The following is an 18,016-nucleotide window of genomic DNA, read 5'->3' on the forward strand; positions in this document are numbered from 1 at the left end:
AGAGCTTAGGAATAAAAAAGGGGCACCAATATTATTAGATGTTTATTATAGACCCTGGTAGCCAGCTGGAAATTGAGGAGCAAATCTGTGCAGTTTGCGGAGGTGTGTAAAAACAATAACATTATTGTAATTATATTAGGTGATTTCAACTTTCCCGACATTCTTCGGGAGAAACATAGTGTTAGGTTCTTGGATGGAGTGGATTTCCTGAAATGCGTACAGGCAAATTTTAGGTCAATGTGCATAGTGTCCAATAAGGGATGGTGCATTGCTGGACACAATTCTGGGGAATGAAGCCGGACAGATGGCTGAGGTGGTGGTGGGGGAGCATTTTAGTGATAGCAACCACAACATGGCGTATTTTAAGCTTGTTAAGGACAATGAAATAGACAGGTTGCATAAAATTGTTTTGGATTGAGGGAGAGTGGGTATTAGTAAAATAAGGCAGTATCTGGCCAATTGAGACTGGGAACAAATACTTGTTGGGAAATCTACAGAGGAGCAGAGGGGGGCATAATGGGGAGGGTACAGGCTGATCATGTTCCTTCTAGGGTGACAGGAAGCAGTAACAAGCCCAGAGAACCATGGCTGAAAAGAAATATTCAGGTTACGATGGAAAGGAAAAGAGAGGCTTTTAGCAGGTATAAGAGAAGCAAATCAGTGGAGGCATTAGTGAACTATAGGCAGTGCAGGGTGCAGCCTATGAAAACAAATAGGAGTGCAAAGAGAGGATATGAAAACACTGTGTCTGGTAAAAGGCAAGGAAATTCACAAGAATTTCTATACGTTTATTAATGGCAAGAGTATAACCAAGGAAAGAGTAGGACCCATAATGTACCAAGGGGGCAATATGTGGGTGGAGCCAGAGGACATTGCTAGACTGTTGAATGAATGCTTCTCATCCACCTTCACCCAAGAGAATGAGGATGAAGGTTTTGATCTCAGGGAGAGAGAGTACGAGATTCTTAAGCAAATTGTTACAGGGAGGGACAAGATATGGGAGGTGTTGGCAGGCATTAAAGAGGTTAAATTTCGAGGTCTGGATGATTTGAGGTCCAGCCTGTTGATGGACACAAGGGAGGAGACCACAGGGATACTGAGCCAAATTTTCAATTTCTCTCTGGCCACCTTGGAGATGTCAGAGTACAGGAGAATATCAGATCTGGTTCCACTATTTAACAAGCATTGTAGAGATAAGGCAGGGAACTTCAGGACATGGGTTCCTACTTCAGTGGTAGGGAAAGTATTGGAGGAAATCCTGAAGAAGAGAACTTATCTCCACTTGGAGAGGCAAGGTTTGATCAGGGATATTCAGCATGGCTTTGTCAGAAGGAAGTCATGTCTAACAAATTTGTTGGAATGTTTTGATGAGTTGACCATGTGTGTAGATGAGGGCAGTGTAGTTGAAGTAGTTTATATGGATTTCAGCAAAGAATTTGACAAGTTGACACATGGGAATCTTATAAAGAAGTCAAATGTACATGGGATGCATGGCAACTTAATAAGGTAGATTCCAAATTGGCTTAGTTGTAGTAGACAGAGCGTGATGACAGAGGATGCTTTATTTACTGGAAGCCTGTGTCCAGTGGCATACCACAAGGATCTGTGCTGGGTCCCCTGTTATTTGTACTTTGCATAAACAGCTATGTGGAGTGTTGGAGTAGTAAGTTTCTGAATGATACAAACATTGGCTGGGTGGTTAACAGTGAGGATGAGTGTCTTGGCTACAAGAAGATACAGATGGGATGGTCAATGGGGAAAGATAAGTGCCAGATGGAATTTCAACCTGAAAAGTGAGAAGTGTTAATCTTAGAGGGAGCAATTTGACAATGAAATATTCAATGAAAGGGACGACACTAGGAATTCCTGAGGAAAAAAGGGACCTTGGCATGTGCATCCATTGATCTCTGGAGGTGCAAATGCATTTTAGTGGGGTGGCTAAAAGGTTTCGTGGGATATTTGCCCTGTTCAATCGGGATGTAGATTACCAAAGTAGGGAGATAATGTTAGAGTTGTGTAGAAGCTAGTAGAGGATGCAGCTGGAGTACTGTGTGCAGTTCTGGTCGCTACATTATAGGAAGGATGTGATTGTACTGGAGGGGGTGCAGATGAGATTCACCAGGATGTTGCCTGGGATGAAACATTTAAGCTATGAAAAGAGGTTGGATAGAGTTAGGCTGTTTTGGTTGGAGCAGAGAACACTGTGGAGCAAACTGATTGAGATACATACAATTTTGAGGGGCATTGGCAGTGTGGATGAGCTGCAGCTGCCCCCCTCATTTGAAAGGTCAGTGACAAGAGGTCATTATTTCAAGTTGAAGGGCAGCAGATTGAGGGGGATGTGAGGAAAATATTTTTTACCCAGGAGGTAGTGACGGTTTCGAATGCGCTGGCTGGGAGAGTCGTGCAGGCCAATGGCCAAGCATCCTTCACAAAGTACCGGGATGAGCACTTGGCACGTTATAACCTTCAAGGTTATGGGCCAAGTACTGGGAAAGAGATTAGGAAGGTAGGTCAGTTGTTTCTTGCGTGCGGTGCAGACTCGATGGGCAGAAGGGCCTCTTCTGTGCTATGTGATTCTGCGATTCTGTGACATGCACACATATATGGACACACACTCTCACTAATGCAGAAACACACACTAAGACACAAACACATTCACACACACATTGACAAACTCACTGTCACAGAATATTCCCTGGAAGGACACACACACGTGCATGCACACAAAAAATCACATGCACACACAGAAGAATAAACAGACAGACAAGCACACACACAAAATGATCGGACACGCAATCAGCATCAAACAGCCTAACACAGAGACTGAAACACCAACACAGAAACACTCACATCACCAAATAATTCATGCTCTCTCTCTCTCTCTGTCTCCCACGCCCTTTATGTCTTGCCCTCTACCTCTCTCTCGCTTTCTATCTATTTGTATCCCTCTCTCTCAATTGATCTATCTATGCCTCTAACTCTACCTCTACTCGGAGAAGCTCACACAATCACAAGCACACACACATGCAGACTCTGTCTCTCTCTCTCACAAACACACACACACACAGGAGCGGCACAAACACTGAGAAACTCACAGAAATATCCTTATTCACACACCACACAATCTCACATGAATGCACACAAAATAAATTTACCCAAACCACACACGCACATGCACAAACACACCTACATACATACAGGTACTCTCCGTAACTCACAAATACTCCCACAGTCACACACACACTCACAGGCACGCACACACGTACCCGCACACATAAGCACACCAAATTCCACATATATTTGAAGGGCAACAAAGCATGGAAAATGAATGCTGGCCTAACCAGCGTGGCCCGCATCCCGTAAAAATGAATTTTAAAAAATCACACAAACTGACGCGCACACACGTACACACACACACACACACATTCTCAAACGCATACACAATTACAGTCATTTGCCAGACACACACTGGCAAAACACAGTCTCTCACTCTCTCAACACCAACACACAATAAAGCGCGCACACACATGAACACACACACACACACAAACACACAAGAACACCCTCACATATACAGGAGAATATACGGACACACGCTTACAATCAGACACACATAAACTCACAAATTCACACACAAACACACTCAGAAACACACACTCAGGCACACATATACACACACACATACAAATTTGCAAGCACACACACATTTGCAAACGCATTCACACACACACACACATACATACACATTTGCACGCACGCTCACACAAAGTGAAACACATGCAACCTCACACCTGCTGGGGCACACACATATACATGCACATATGCAGATATTTAAAAGCAGACCTGTACACTGCCTTAAGCACTCTCTCATGTCTCTGTTAAACGCTCTCACATAGACACACATGCAGACTCCGAAGCACGCACTGACCGTCACAAACAAAATGTCGCACAACCTCTCTCAATCACACATAAACAACTGAACACACAAACACACACACACACACAAGCACACGCACATAAGCATATGCATACATAATGACACATAAACCTTCACACACAGAAACGTTCATACAAACGCACTCACACACACAAATATAGACAGAAACTTACACAGCAATGTCTCTCTCTCTATTTCCTACACACACACACACACACACATGCAAACTCAGAAACACTGTCATTGAATAACTCGCGCACAACACCAGCGAATCTGCCAAGAGCCTTAAGGCTCAGCGAGGGAAGATGATCTGCCGATATACAGAACCGGGTCTACCTGCTTAGGAGCCTTCGGTAGTGTCTGGCCGAACCGAATCCCCCTCCCTCAGCAGTTGCTGCTCCAGCTGCTGAGGAGGGTGCTGCAGCCACACAGCAGGATCCCGAAAGCAGGCCTTGGTGATCCAGGTCTCAGCCCTCCAGAGGCTGCCGGTCAAGAGATCATCACAATCAACAGTCTGCATACACCTCCGCTCAGGATTTCGCACTCCACAAAGACATAACGGCAGAACCTGGAGATTAGGGAGATGTAGCTGCAAAGCCTGGGAAAGTGTGTTCATCATTTCTACTTCACAAGTGTAAATTATCTCCCCAGAATCTGCCTTTCCTATGTCTCCTTGTTATGAAGAGCAGTGTTCGTCTCACTCAGATGTGAAACTTGAATTTGTGCTCAAGTTAAAGTCAGGCATCTCAGAGAAATGACACTTCCCTTTGCTTTGCTCAGTCTTCAGACCAAAGTGATCATCCAGCTTCATACTCAGTGGACACGTTGTTGATGCCTGATCCTTGACGATGTTTGTCACTGCTGCCAGAATGTCGGGGCATGCGTCACAGAGATCCATCATTCTCACTGTCTGCTCTTAGGCCCTTTAAGCTGCTGCTGCCCCCAATCTCATCAGTATGTTTGGCTGGTGACTTTGTGCTTCTGGAGGGTTCAGCTACAGAACGCTGACAAAGGATCAGGTGCAAGGAAATTTAATTTCCACGGCTACATTTCTATGATATGACTCTGATCCCAGAGTGCAATTCAGCTGCCCTCAGACAGACAGGATTCAGCCATTCAGAGGGGAGATGTGAAGATATGGAGTGTCTTCAATGCATGTCAACTGCATCCTCCTGAAATCGAGTGACTAGTGGGGCCTACACTGCACCTCCATGACAGGAGCATTACAACAGAGGGGAAGTGTGGTGCCATCAGCTACACTGGAATCAAACATTCACAGCTGCAATATGAAGTTCCAAGGTGATTCCTAACAGCATGTTGTCACCATCCTACAAAAATCTCGAATCGACCACAGTGCCCGTAGTGAGCCTGCATTCCCTGGCTAGTGTGATTGCCAAATTGTCGTCAAGATCGCTTTCCAAGAGTTCCACACCCATATCCTCACCGGAGGTGACTCACAACCCCTACATCTCCTCCTCAATCTGCTCCTCTGCCTGTAGCAGCGCCAGGTTGTAAAGGGCAAAGCAAGGGACAAAGGTGCATCACACTGTCTGTGGGCTTTATTGCCGGTCTCCACCGGAGAGGTCCAGGCACCGAAACCACATTTTCCACATCCTGATGGTTTGCTGCAACAAGGTGGGAGCTGCAGCATTAGCCTCATTTTAATTTCGCCCTGCTGCAGTCTGAGTTCACACACATGGGTGCCAACAGCGACATCCTCTGTCTGTAGCCCTTGCCTGGGGAGCAATCACAGCAGCCTTTGTGGGTCCTGGAAGTTGTCAGGGATCTCTGACCTACTGAGGTACCCTCCAGACAGAGTTAGAAACACACAGGACATCCTGTCCCCTGGAGGATTCAGATTCCCTCCGGAGTACTCGAAGACAGCAGCACCATGCTTCCTGGAGCATGGCCTGGACATCCTCCTGACAGAGGTATAAACACACAGGACATCCTGTCCCCTGAAGGATCCAGGTTCCCTCCAGCCACCAGAAAGTGTTTGGTGACGATAATGGAGGTCCACCCGCGGACCTGGACAAAGTGTCAAAAGTGCTTCAGTGACCATCTACACTCCGCCAAGGTGAGTGGGATATCTCTTCTGGGCATGCAGCCTGGCATCGCTGCAGACAGCGTGGTAAGCCTCAAGTGGGCACAGGGTATATTGCGCTCAGCAGCGCTAAAGGAGCCGGCGCCCATAATCAAGGTGAAAGAAAAGAATGTCAATGGTGAATGATGGCAATGAGGAGAAATTAAACTAGATCCCTTGAAGGAATTCCTAATCACTCTGACGCGGTGAGACACCACATCACCCTTCCCCTACTGTCCATGAAGTAGAAAAGGGAGCACAACCTCCTAGAGCTACATAGGAGGGGATGTGGTACCAGAAATCACCTTGTTAATTGACCTACGGAGGAGAGGGCCATGCACATTCCCAGAATACCATCCACAGAACGCGATGGTTTACAGCGAGTCTCTGCTTCAAGTTTCACACAGCCCTGCTGTTGATGCAGGTCTGCAGGTGGAATGTGGGCTGTCTGGGCGTGAGGGTTCTGGGAGAGCTGGGATTTAGGAATGGCACCTCCGTTCAGAATGTATTGTGTGAACCCAAGCTATGAGAGTGTTTAGGCAGGGGGACAGTGAATGGCAGCAACCAAGTACGTGGATAGCTTAGGAAGAATGTCACTAAGAAAGAAAATTGCTCAATTATCTCACATCATGACTCCCTTGAGATTCTCCACAGATCCCGGAGCTGATGCCCTACCCTACAGAGAGAGGTCAGGACTCAGACACAAGGAGGTGTTAGACATATCTGAGGAACCACCATCGGCATTATCGCACTCAGTAGGAACCAGACCAGAGACTCTCACTCCACTGGGTACAAGTGTAGACATAGATTGGGTAGCACTGGGTGATGAGCATGGCACCAATGTACAGCAGGAGATGTCAGCAGCAGAGCTTTCTGTACCAACTAATCAGCCTCATCATTCGAATCATCCCACAGGGAAGGCTACCAACCATCCTTACACAGTCTGACAAGCATATGGCACCGTGTTTATCACTTTTCCCTCACACACTGTGTTGGCATCCAGAAAACCTTGCTCATGTGTGACATGCCGTTCAGATACATGATGGATGTATTGCCATATCTATGGAGTTTCAAAGTTCCTCCTCTCCTGTCCACATCTGGGGTCACACTCTTCAAAGGCAGCAAACATCTGGAGTGATGATTGATGAGCTGGTTTTTGGCCATGATGATGTCTTGCTTTGACCATCACCACCCACATGCCAAGAAATCTCGTTAACTTTCACTCTCCTAACTTTTCCATCTATATCTGGTGTTACCAAGGATGGACCTGGTTACATTGCTGCCACAGTCAGTTGCATCATTTCATACCCCCTAACCCCGTAGACATGGTTCAGTGTTGACCACAGATCCATCCGGATTGTGTCTACAAGTAAAGTCGTCGAGGTCCTATTGGGAAAGGAGATGGAGCATCATGTTGGATGGTGTGCTGAGCAGACTATAAAGCAGGTTCACAGAAGACCTCATCCCAGATCCTAAAAACAAGCACCAAGACATTGTTTGTCTGGCGGTCAGAAAGACCCTGCCTTTCACTCAATTGCTGCATGTACAGAAACTCTATGCTCTTCACAATATCCTCGACATGGCCTTGAATTCCGAGCAGCCTGGTAACATAGGGCACTGTGCTCTATGGGCTGTACCCCAGTGAACACACCGAGACAAATATCAACGGCTGCTGCAGGGCTCTCAACTCGGCCAAAGACACTCTTTTCTCCGCTATACCTCTTGGTTTTCCAGTGCAAAGTGATGTCCGTGACGGAGCGCCTCAGACTGGTGCTTTCCAATGACCATGGCAACGCCCTCCATAAGGGTGAAAAGTTGAACAGTTTAAAAGTGTGAGCTCTGTGATTAATTTTAACTCTATCCCCAGTAACCAAGGAGCAATGCTTATTTTTATTTTTTTTATTTTTCTCTAGAATGTGTCTAATATTCTTTTTCAAAGTTCGATATAGTTTGAAATCAGGGCTTTCACAGAGCAGCTTCACAGTCAGAGAATGGGAGATCTTTCGGTTTATGTGGCAGCCCACATTCTGAATGCAACCTTTATAGGAACATGAAAGCAGCCAGCCACATCCTGTACCTGTTAAAAACCAGCAATGGGGACAAACCCAGTGACGCTCTGTACCTGAGATGCAGTGTCAGTGTCGTCAGATATGAACAAGCCCGCATTGGAGAAAAGGGCACTGGTTCCATTGTGGATACCCCTGTGTAAAGATATGAACCAGCCCGCATTGGAGAAAAGGGCACTGGTTACATTGTGGATACCCCGGTGTAAAGCTATGAACCAGCCCGCATTGGAGAAAAGGGCACTGGTTACATTGTGGATACCCCTGTGTAAAGCTCACTGTCATAACCACACACATCAGGCATTAGACTTTGAAATAGCAGGTTGTGCAAATGTTATGAGCCACAGAAAGCTTCAGTGCCACTGAAAGTGCGTTTCTCTGGAGTGACCTTTACTTTAATGTACGACTGTAAAGTAGGTGATCGTGGAGAAGTGCACACAGCTCTCAAACAATCTACCTGTAGAAGAGCAGCCTCCTCTTGCATTGACTCTTACTCATGTCTAGGTAATTGCCACTGTTTCTGCGCACACTTTGCAGTTGGAACTACCTGAATCTCCATTGCCTAATTCTTGCAATCACGCAGCAGTGAAATTCCTCCCACATACGGAGCAGTCCATTTGGCACACGGTGTTATATATGCTGCTGCTGCTGCTCCTGAGCCTCTCTGGTTTGTAATTGACCTGGTGCCACACCCATTATCAAAGACACAATTGTAAAATATTAACTAACTGTCGCAAGATTTAACACAGAAGGGACCCATTTTGCTGGAATCCATGTGGCTGGATGTAGCATCAACAGACCCCTCGGTGTCCATACACTCTCCTCCAGTAGATAATTATAGCTCTTTCAGCAAGCTCTGAATGTCCTGTGACTCAATTATCTATTGAATATTCATTTTTTTCTGCAGAAGCAGGTATAAAACATTAAAAAAAAAGCTCAGCTATGTTGATTCCAGACAAAATCCGTGTCTCTAGAACGACACGAACACCAAATCTTGTGATCGCCCACAATATCTTTGAACTTGACAGGACAAGTTCAGAAAGCAGTTGAATAAAAAAAAGTGTTTTTGGCTTTAAAAAGAGACATACAGTGAAATAAAAAATCAGGAAGAAATCTTAATTATAAACACAGCATAATGCACTGGTGGGAGGAATGTATCCAATTCAAAAAATCAGACTTTGGGAAGAATGGGATGACTTGGTCAAGTTTCAGAGGTGATGTGTTTTAATGTTTCCCAGAATCTGGAGAGATTGGAAATGATGGGATTGTCTCTGCAGAGCAGTTAAGTGTAAAAGGAAATGTAATCTAGATTACAAATACATGTATGTTTGGATAAGAGTGATTCAGGTGAAACTGGTTCTGGTGGCTCAACTTTCAGCAATAAGAAAGCTCAGATTTAATGTAATTGACAAAAGTTAATGGAAATCTAGTGCGGAGAAGGTTTTACAACTGGTGAAAATCAATGTTCTCGTGGGTAGTGGGGGCTGCAGACTCATAATGAACATCCTCTGACAGGGATGGAAAGTGGGGTCAGTGGAAGACGTCTGGACCCAATGACCTGGCAGCAGTGTCAGAAGAGGTTGTAATGTGTTTATATGCATTGGTTATGTCAGTGCATCCACCTCCACATGGCAACTCCTACCTAAAATAGCACCCACATCTCACACAGCTCAATGTACTGCACCCCAATCGTTCTTGCATAAGTGATCACTAACAATCAGGACTAATGCCTAATATTCACAAACACCACCTCATTTCCACGCACCTTCTACTGATACCAGTCTCACATACATCTAACACTGTCTCAACGTAACTCCAGCTATTCCGATATGACAGGTACATCATCCAATGGAGTACAACATCATCACTGACATCTGTCCTCAACATCTGGCTGGACAATGTGACCACTTAAACACAGGGAACGGCAGAGAACCAGAGGGGCATGGCAAAACTTCAGCCTCTGTGCTTGAGGGAGGAGATGGTTCTCTGTATCATGGGAGTGGCTGTGACAGAACCTGCAGCGTTAGATATCATTGCGAGTGTTAGCGATGATGTTATGTCACTGCCTTATGTCCTTCCTGAACGCCCAGCTCAACCTCATCCTATTGGCTGGGATGATGTTGTACAATATGCAGATCGTGGAACAATGAACATCTTACTTTTATCCCACCTATAATCCTTCATCCCAACAACAACCCCCACCGCACCACTTCTAATTTCAAACTTGGCAATGACAGACAAAAACAGACACGTACCCATTGAAACAGAAGGGGAGAGAGAGGTAATGTGAGAGAGAGAGAGGAAGAGATAGATTGAGAGAGAGAGAGAGAGAGAGAAGAACAAGATGAAAGGGAGAGAGGGAGAATAGGAAAGACAGAGGAGAGAAAAACATGACTTCACTGACGATGATGCCCAGCCAATTGATCTGAAACTCACGCCACCAGGTCAAATGATTGCACTGTATGTAAAAGAGAGATGAGTGCAGAGTCGGATTATGTTATGTGGTGAATCACCGAGCACCAATGTGCTGCAGAAAGGCCAGGTGGAAAGGATGGTTCCTGTGCAAGCTCAAAGGACGGTGTGATCACAAACGGGTTCTAGTACAGGGGACTCAGATGGGAACAATTCTGGGCCCTGCAGAAGTGGATGCTAACTCCGTGAAAGCACTAGCAGACCTTGCAGTGATACAGTACCTGGTGGACATTATCACAAACTTCATCTGAATTACCAGCCAAATCTATCAATGATCTCATTGCCACAGTGGGTCCTAGGCTGTGCTTATGAGGTCCATGCTCACTGCCATACAGACTCAGGCTGCTGTAATTATGGTTGTGGATCTCATTGCTCAAAGTGACATGTAGATTCTCTCAGCAGTCCAGCAATCACAGTTCCAGCAGATAACTAGGATTGCTGAAGCTCCGGCCCGGGGGAGTGACAGTGTCTCCATGCATATCGAAACTACTGTTCTCTCTCTGGTTGACAGGATTTGTTCTCCCTTCAACGCCAGACCGCCAGTGTCCTTGCTGTTACCCCACCAGACTGCTGCAGCGCATGTCGAGGTGCTGCAATTCCAAATTGAGCCATCAAGCCCCAGGTCTACTCTCGGCTGTCCACCAGTACTGTCTGCAGCCTCCCCCAGTGAAGGTCAGCAGTGCTGCACCAGCTATCCTGCTGCCACTGGAAAAGAACTACGTAGATTCACTGGGCAAGTCGAGGCAACATAACGGACAGGCACCGATCGAACTCAGAAGCCTGAATAGTTCAGCTTTGTCTGACTAGCAGGATGTGTTGTTGGGAAAAGTTGTTAATAAATAAGTTAGTTTTAGTGATACTTACTGCAGAATAGTGAACAAGGGGAAGCTGTGATTGGTTTCTCAGATGGATGTAACATTGGGGAATGGTTGGAAAGTGAAGGTTTCCAATGGGAATCAGAGTTTTATTTGGCATTTTCCGACAGCCTGCCTGGGTCACAGGTGCCCATGAAATGTCTTCCCTGCTCCTCCTCTTCCTGTAGTTTGCTCCGGATTCCTGGTGACATCTCCTATGTCCTCATGATTGTGATGATATTGATATCATCCCAGCTGATGATGCAATTGGGCAATCCGGACCCTAGGGTGCAATGCAGCTGGATATACACGGACCCTTACATTCCTTGCTTTGATACTTGGTGAAGGGTGACTGAACAGAATCACTGAAGTCAGCTAATGAAGTTTTAACAATAAAATACATTCATTGAACAAGGCAAGATGAATTATATTACAGTGCTGTTTCACACACAACTCTATATATACAATATATGTAGATAGATAGGTAGATAGATATATGGATAGATAGATAGATAGATAGATAGATAGATAGATAGATAAGATAGAAAGATAGTTAGATTATTATGTATGTTTGTAAGGATTACACAAGTTACAAAGGCTGTCTTATACTCTAATGTACACAGTAAGTTCACAGTCTACTTAAAGCAAGAAGAGACCTGCACTCAGACAAACCACAAACCAAGTGACAAATACAAATCGAAGAAATGCAATGGAACTGTTGTTAACTGTTCCCAGTCGCTTGTCCCACCATGTGTCAACTGGTCTCACTGAACTCTGTCTTTTACACAAAGGCTTTCCAATCTCCCCTCTGCAGGAGCCCTCTTTGGAAATGTCTCCCATGCTGAAACTTTCTCTCTGGCACCTTCAACAAGTATTCGCCTCCAGGGATTTGAGCTTTCATTACAAAGCTCCTCCTCCCTGGGTCATCATATTCATTCAGTCTCTCTTCTGATCACACTTCCGCACCGACTCAGCCATCAACACTACCGTTGCTTTACATTCGCATAGCCAAGTGTTGCAGGCATTAGGTTGTTTATTTGGAACTTCTGACTTCTAACAAGTCTATATGTCACATTAAATATTTTCCTGCAGATTTTTTTTAATATTTAAATTTGAGGCTTGGAAGGTTCCACTCTCTTCCTTATGTTTAAATTCACTGAACACATATTTTCTAGGTTCCTGTTCTTCCTTTGGCCAGAATGTTTTCTTGAGAGTTTGTTCGGATACTGTCACAGCCTTTTTGATTTGATGACTATTGTATCTTTGGGAAAATTATTTTCTGTGTAGTTTTCTCTTCCCTGACTGCAGTCTCTCTTGGCAGCTATCTTCAAACTGAACTCAAGCTGCTGGGTTGTGTGAGTGGGGGAGGGATGGGTGGAGACTTGTGCTGCTTCTCTGAAACCCTGTTGCTTTGCACCAACATAGTTTTTTTTTCTGTTCTTGTTGACTTTTAACTTCTTAAAATCGTAAAACTCATTAGAAATGCTGACGGCTTTTAAAGTGAAGTTAATGCTCAACTTGACATTTTCTGAACAACATAATGAAATACAAACCAAACTTATACTTTAAAGCTAAAACTCATCACTAGCGCCAACAGTGGTGTAGAGTGTGATGCAGGAGCACTTGCAGCTCAATTCTAAGGGAGGATTGGTGCTGGCAGTAGCAAAGAATGTGACAGTCACCACAATTCCTTTGCTCAGTCTCTCACCAGTTGGCCAGTTTAACAATTAGTATCATGAATAATTCTGTAGTGCATCACTGCATAAAGCAATTGGCAACTTCCTTATTTGTTTCAACTTGTTAACAGTATGAAGTGTGCAACAGAACACCATGAACTTGAACTCCTGCTCCAGCGTGTAGTGGATGGTTCACTGCAGGAATCAGAAGCATTAATTCATCACACCAATGGTCTGCTCCACGATGTTGCTGGTTGCTCCATTACTCTCAGTATAATTGTGTTATTTTCACGTGGTTGTTTGGCGGAGGGAGTGGTGAGTTAATTTCTGTTTAGAGCCAGGTGTCGAGGGCAGAACCTCGATCTCCAACAGGCCAACCTCTGGTCCTGAATGAGTTTCGAATACCGTGGGAATGGCTACTCACTTGAGAATGAGATTATCTTGGCAGCTGCCAGGATGGTGAATCTTCACCAACATGATGTACTGTACATCGTCACATAGCTACTGTACATTATGGCAGCTGATCACTACCTTCTCAAGTGAAACTAGCCAGTGATGCCCACGTCAATCAAATAATTAAATATGGGAAAAAAATCAACTGAGATTGCTACCGGTTACTGGGCCTTTGAGATGGGGGTTCAGCGGGGCCATGTAATTCATTGGGAATCCCTCTATCCTTGGGACACAATGGGATCGCCCATCATACATCTCCTTGCTGAGGGACAAAACAATGTAATCTCCATGACCGGCATTGATGTCCTCCATCAAATGATGGACACATGGACAGACAAGGTACTGAGAGATGATGGATATGCTTCCTGCTCCTGTCAGTAAAGCTTCACATCCATAGCTGGTCAATGGAACTCTGACCTTTACTCCCACTGACATCATCGTTCGCTTCCTGGTGTGAGGCTGCAAATTGTTATAGGAGGTGACACAGCCCTCTGACCAACCTTTGTGATTCAGAGTCGCCTCACTCTCTTGTCATGTGTTAGATGTATGTTGGTAAAGAGTTTTTCTAAAGCCCGAGATGTGTAGAGCGGGGCCCACCCTCGTCTACAACTTTTGCAGAGTTTCACATCTCTGCAGCCACGGAGCAAAGTGTTGATCATGTTACAGTCACACATGAACTGTCATTAAAGACCCCAGTATTAATCTAGAGCTGGGTCACCAAATCGTCTGTACCCACTGAATGTAAGGAGCAGCTCAAAACAGAAGGTCCAAAAAATCATCCACAACACCTCTAATAACTTTCCAATTACACCAGTCAGCCAGAGCCCCCCGACCTCCACCACCAACATCCCCCCCCCCCCCCCCAGGCTCCCCACTCCGCTGCAAGGTCGATGTCTTGTCCTTTAAAATAGCGCTAGACGTGGACGAGGGTTTCCTCCTGGACCTGAACAAATGTTGAGCTGAGACTGACTAACACGGGTGTTCAATGTTCAGGCAAACACCAAGTTACAAAGACATGTGTGAAAACTGCTGGAACGGCCTGTCCAACATGCAGCACCAGGTGGGAGTCGCTGGTAAGTGAATGGCAGTGCGGCCGGTACCATTTCATATTTTCAGAATCGTAACTCCGGTACCAGTGGACCTAACACACTACAAAGGCCAGATTCATATTTTGGAGTGGTGGGGGGTGGGGCACACAATGAGTGAAAACATTTACCTAAAAATTAAACTGCATAAAACTTAAAGGGAAATAAATTGCAAGAATAATGGAGAAAGACAGAATAATTGTAATTAATCGGAGGAGTGAGGCCAGGGATGCAACAAGTTGTTAAGTAATATCAAAATTGAGGTGACACCAAACCAGGAACCAACGCGGGACATTGAGCACAGGGAGGATGCCTGAAAGGGTTTTGTTGTGAGTTAGTATACGGGCAGGATAGTTGGGGATGAGCTGGGGTGTATTCAGCATGGTAACTGGCAGTGTACCCACAATAACATTGGAACAGTTGAGTATGGGTTGAGGAACAGGTGATGTGTACTCAGCAGCCAGGCTGAGGCGGCGAGTTGATGAGTGATATTTTAGATGTGGAAGGGGGCAAGATTGGGAATGCAGAGAATTGGAGGGTAACTGTCTGCTCAAGACAAACGGATCACACACGTTGTGAGCAATCTAAATCTAACTCAGGGAGGCTCGTGTATTCAGTGGATCGGGAGCGGAGTTTCTGAGAAAAAGTGAGGACAAGAGGTTCCATCACCCAATAGTTCAAACGACAAGAACAATAATGAAGTTAAATGCGGTTTGTAATATAAATAACTGTACAGAGAGACCCACCAGGAATACTAAAAATGACCAGGATGGAATAATAATCTGGCTGAATAACCAGAAGTGTGTAATAGATGCGACGAGCTCATGAAAACCATGTGGAATGTTTGTACAACCCCCAGGATATAATCCTGTCTATTGTTGCAACATTCCAATCTATTGCTCTCAGATTCTGATCTCTCCTCTCCCTCTTTATGGAGCCGCTGATCCCCGTCTTCTTCGGAGTTGATGCTCCATCTGATGCTTTGGGATAACACATTGAAAGGAGTCACTTATTAATAGAAGGGATAGAGCCTCCAGTGGCACAGTTAGGATCCATGGAGAGTGACATTAATTACAGCCACTGAACAATCATGTTCTGTTAACCCCTTTTAATCCAAAAGTTTTTTTTTTACCAGAAAAAAGTAGAATATTTACCGGGTCCGTGTAGGATACTTGAGGGTCGCTGATGGATGGAATGGTGGAAATAATGAAAGCCCTTGTCATAATATTTCACTCCTACTTGGATCTGGGAGTGGTGACAGAGGACTGGAGGTTTCTAAATTTCCCACCCCTCTTTATTTGACAGGGGAGAGGGATGCGCTCTGGAGCTACAGGGCAGCCAGCATAATGTCGATGATGGGAACATTTCTGGAGGCCATCATCGTGTTCAGACATACATGTTTATTTCTAAGAAAATAATATTTATAAATTATCAGAAGCACGGATATGTCAATTCGAATTTATATCTGATAAACTTAAATTAAGTATTTTTGTAAGTAACGGGAGTGTTGATGAAGGATGTGAGTTTGATATAATGTCCATGGAGAAAGTATGATCAAGAGTTGCATTTTGGAAGATGTGTTAGCAACTGGACGCCAAATATTAAAGGGATAGTGAGAGTGTGGATGTGATATTGGTGAAAAGGCAGAATGCAAAGAGAAGTGGTGGCCAATGGTTACACAGACAGGAGGGGAGTTTAAAATGATATTACCCAGTGATCAATATCTGGTGCACTGCCCTTTATGATACAAATAAATGATTAATGACTCTGTACAAAAGTTATAATTTCTGGAACTGGAGGGAAAGATTTTTGAATTAGGGAATGACAGATCTGGCGAGATATTTCTTTTTTTTTTCTCTCAGTGCTGTGTGACTTTGGAAATCTTTGATTCCGAAGGCAGTGAAGACGGGGTCACTGAATAATGTTCTGGCTGCGGAACGTGGATTCTTGTTACCAAGGGAATAAAAGGAAATTGGGGGTAAATGGAAATGTGGAGTTTGAAAGACAAAGAGATCATCTATAATAATGTTGAACTGCGAAACAGGCTCGTGGGGCTGACATACCCTCATTTTCTCCGATGTCATATGGACGTGTTTGTAAAGGACAGGAAGCTGAAACTGTAAACAGTGAGGAGGGAAGCAATAAGCTTCAGGAGAATACACACAGCTTGGTGAAATGGAGAGAAACGGGTAATAGAAATGTAATTCGGGATCGTCTGAGGGATACGTTTTTGAGGAGAAATGAGGAGTGAGAATATAAACTAAACGGGACAACTTTAAACAGGGGGAAGGAAGAGAGCGGATGCATATGCACACTTGTTAATAACTGGAGGACAAGATCATATTTGTTTAAAATACACAGCGAATGTGTGACTTTATAAATACAAGTACAAGTACAAACGCAAGAAGTTAAATTAATGTTTAATACATCACTGGCTAGTGCTCAGTTCAGAAATTGGATCTAATTCTTATCATAACATATTAGCAAGGATGTGAGGGCTTTGGAGGTAATGCAGAGGGGATTTAGTGGAATGGTGCCAGGGATGAGGGATTTCAGTTCAACTGGGGCAGAAGGAGAAGCTGGAACTGTTCTCCTGACATCGGTCAGAGTAAAGGGGAATTGAATAGAGATCTCAAAATTAACGTGGAGTTTAGAAGGAGTAAGTAGCAACTGTTTCCACTTGAACAAAGAACAATAATAAGATTACATTAATCGGCTTATGAACCCGAGGAGATATAACGAGAATTTTTTTTTTAAGGCAAAGCTGTTAGAATCTAGAATACACTGAAGACCAGGTGGAAGCTGCCATCTCGGGCTGATGTAAAAGTTACCGTGACTCTATCTCAGAGAAGAGCAAGGGGCTCTCCCCAGTGTCCGGGTCAATATTTATTCCTCATCTACATCACAACACCACACATTGACTATTTTTGGGAGCTCTTTCGAGTGACAAAGATCATTCCTGTGATTCCCCCGGATGTTCTGAATCCAGAGTGGATCTTTGGTGGGACGTTTCACTGACGGGTAGGTGAAGGTTCAGAAGGATTACGTGTGAGAGTCGTCCCCACAATGGAATGAAGCAAAACATCTCAAGTGTTCCCACAAATTTATTTACCTCCTTTCTTAAACAGTGAAACAATGATGACATTTCAGCAGTCTGGGAGTCGAACCACTTCTTCCCAGAGCTCTCTAAAAAAAGGTCAGTTTCAGCAAGGCCTTAAACCAATTTGCTGTTGCACCTTTCTGTATGGCATTGAGAATTGGGTCACCGAACAAAGAGAACTCCGAGTGCTGGATAATTGCCACCAGCGATGCCTCCTTAGGACACTCAATGTCAAGTGGGAAGACAGGAGAATAAACTCTAACATCCATCAAGAAAATATATCCTCCAGT

This window comes from Carcharodon carcharias, chromosome 22 (assembly GCF_017639515.1).
Source record: "Carcharodon carcharias isolate sCarCar2 chromosome 22, sCarCar2.pri, whole genome shotgun sequence".
NCBI lineage: Eukaryota > Metazoa > Chordata > Chondrichthyes > Lamniformes > Lamnidae > Carcharodon > Carcharodon carcharias.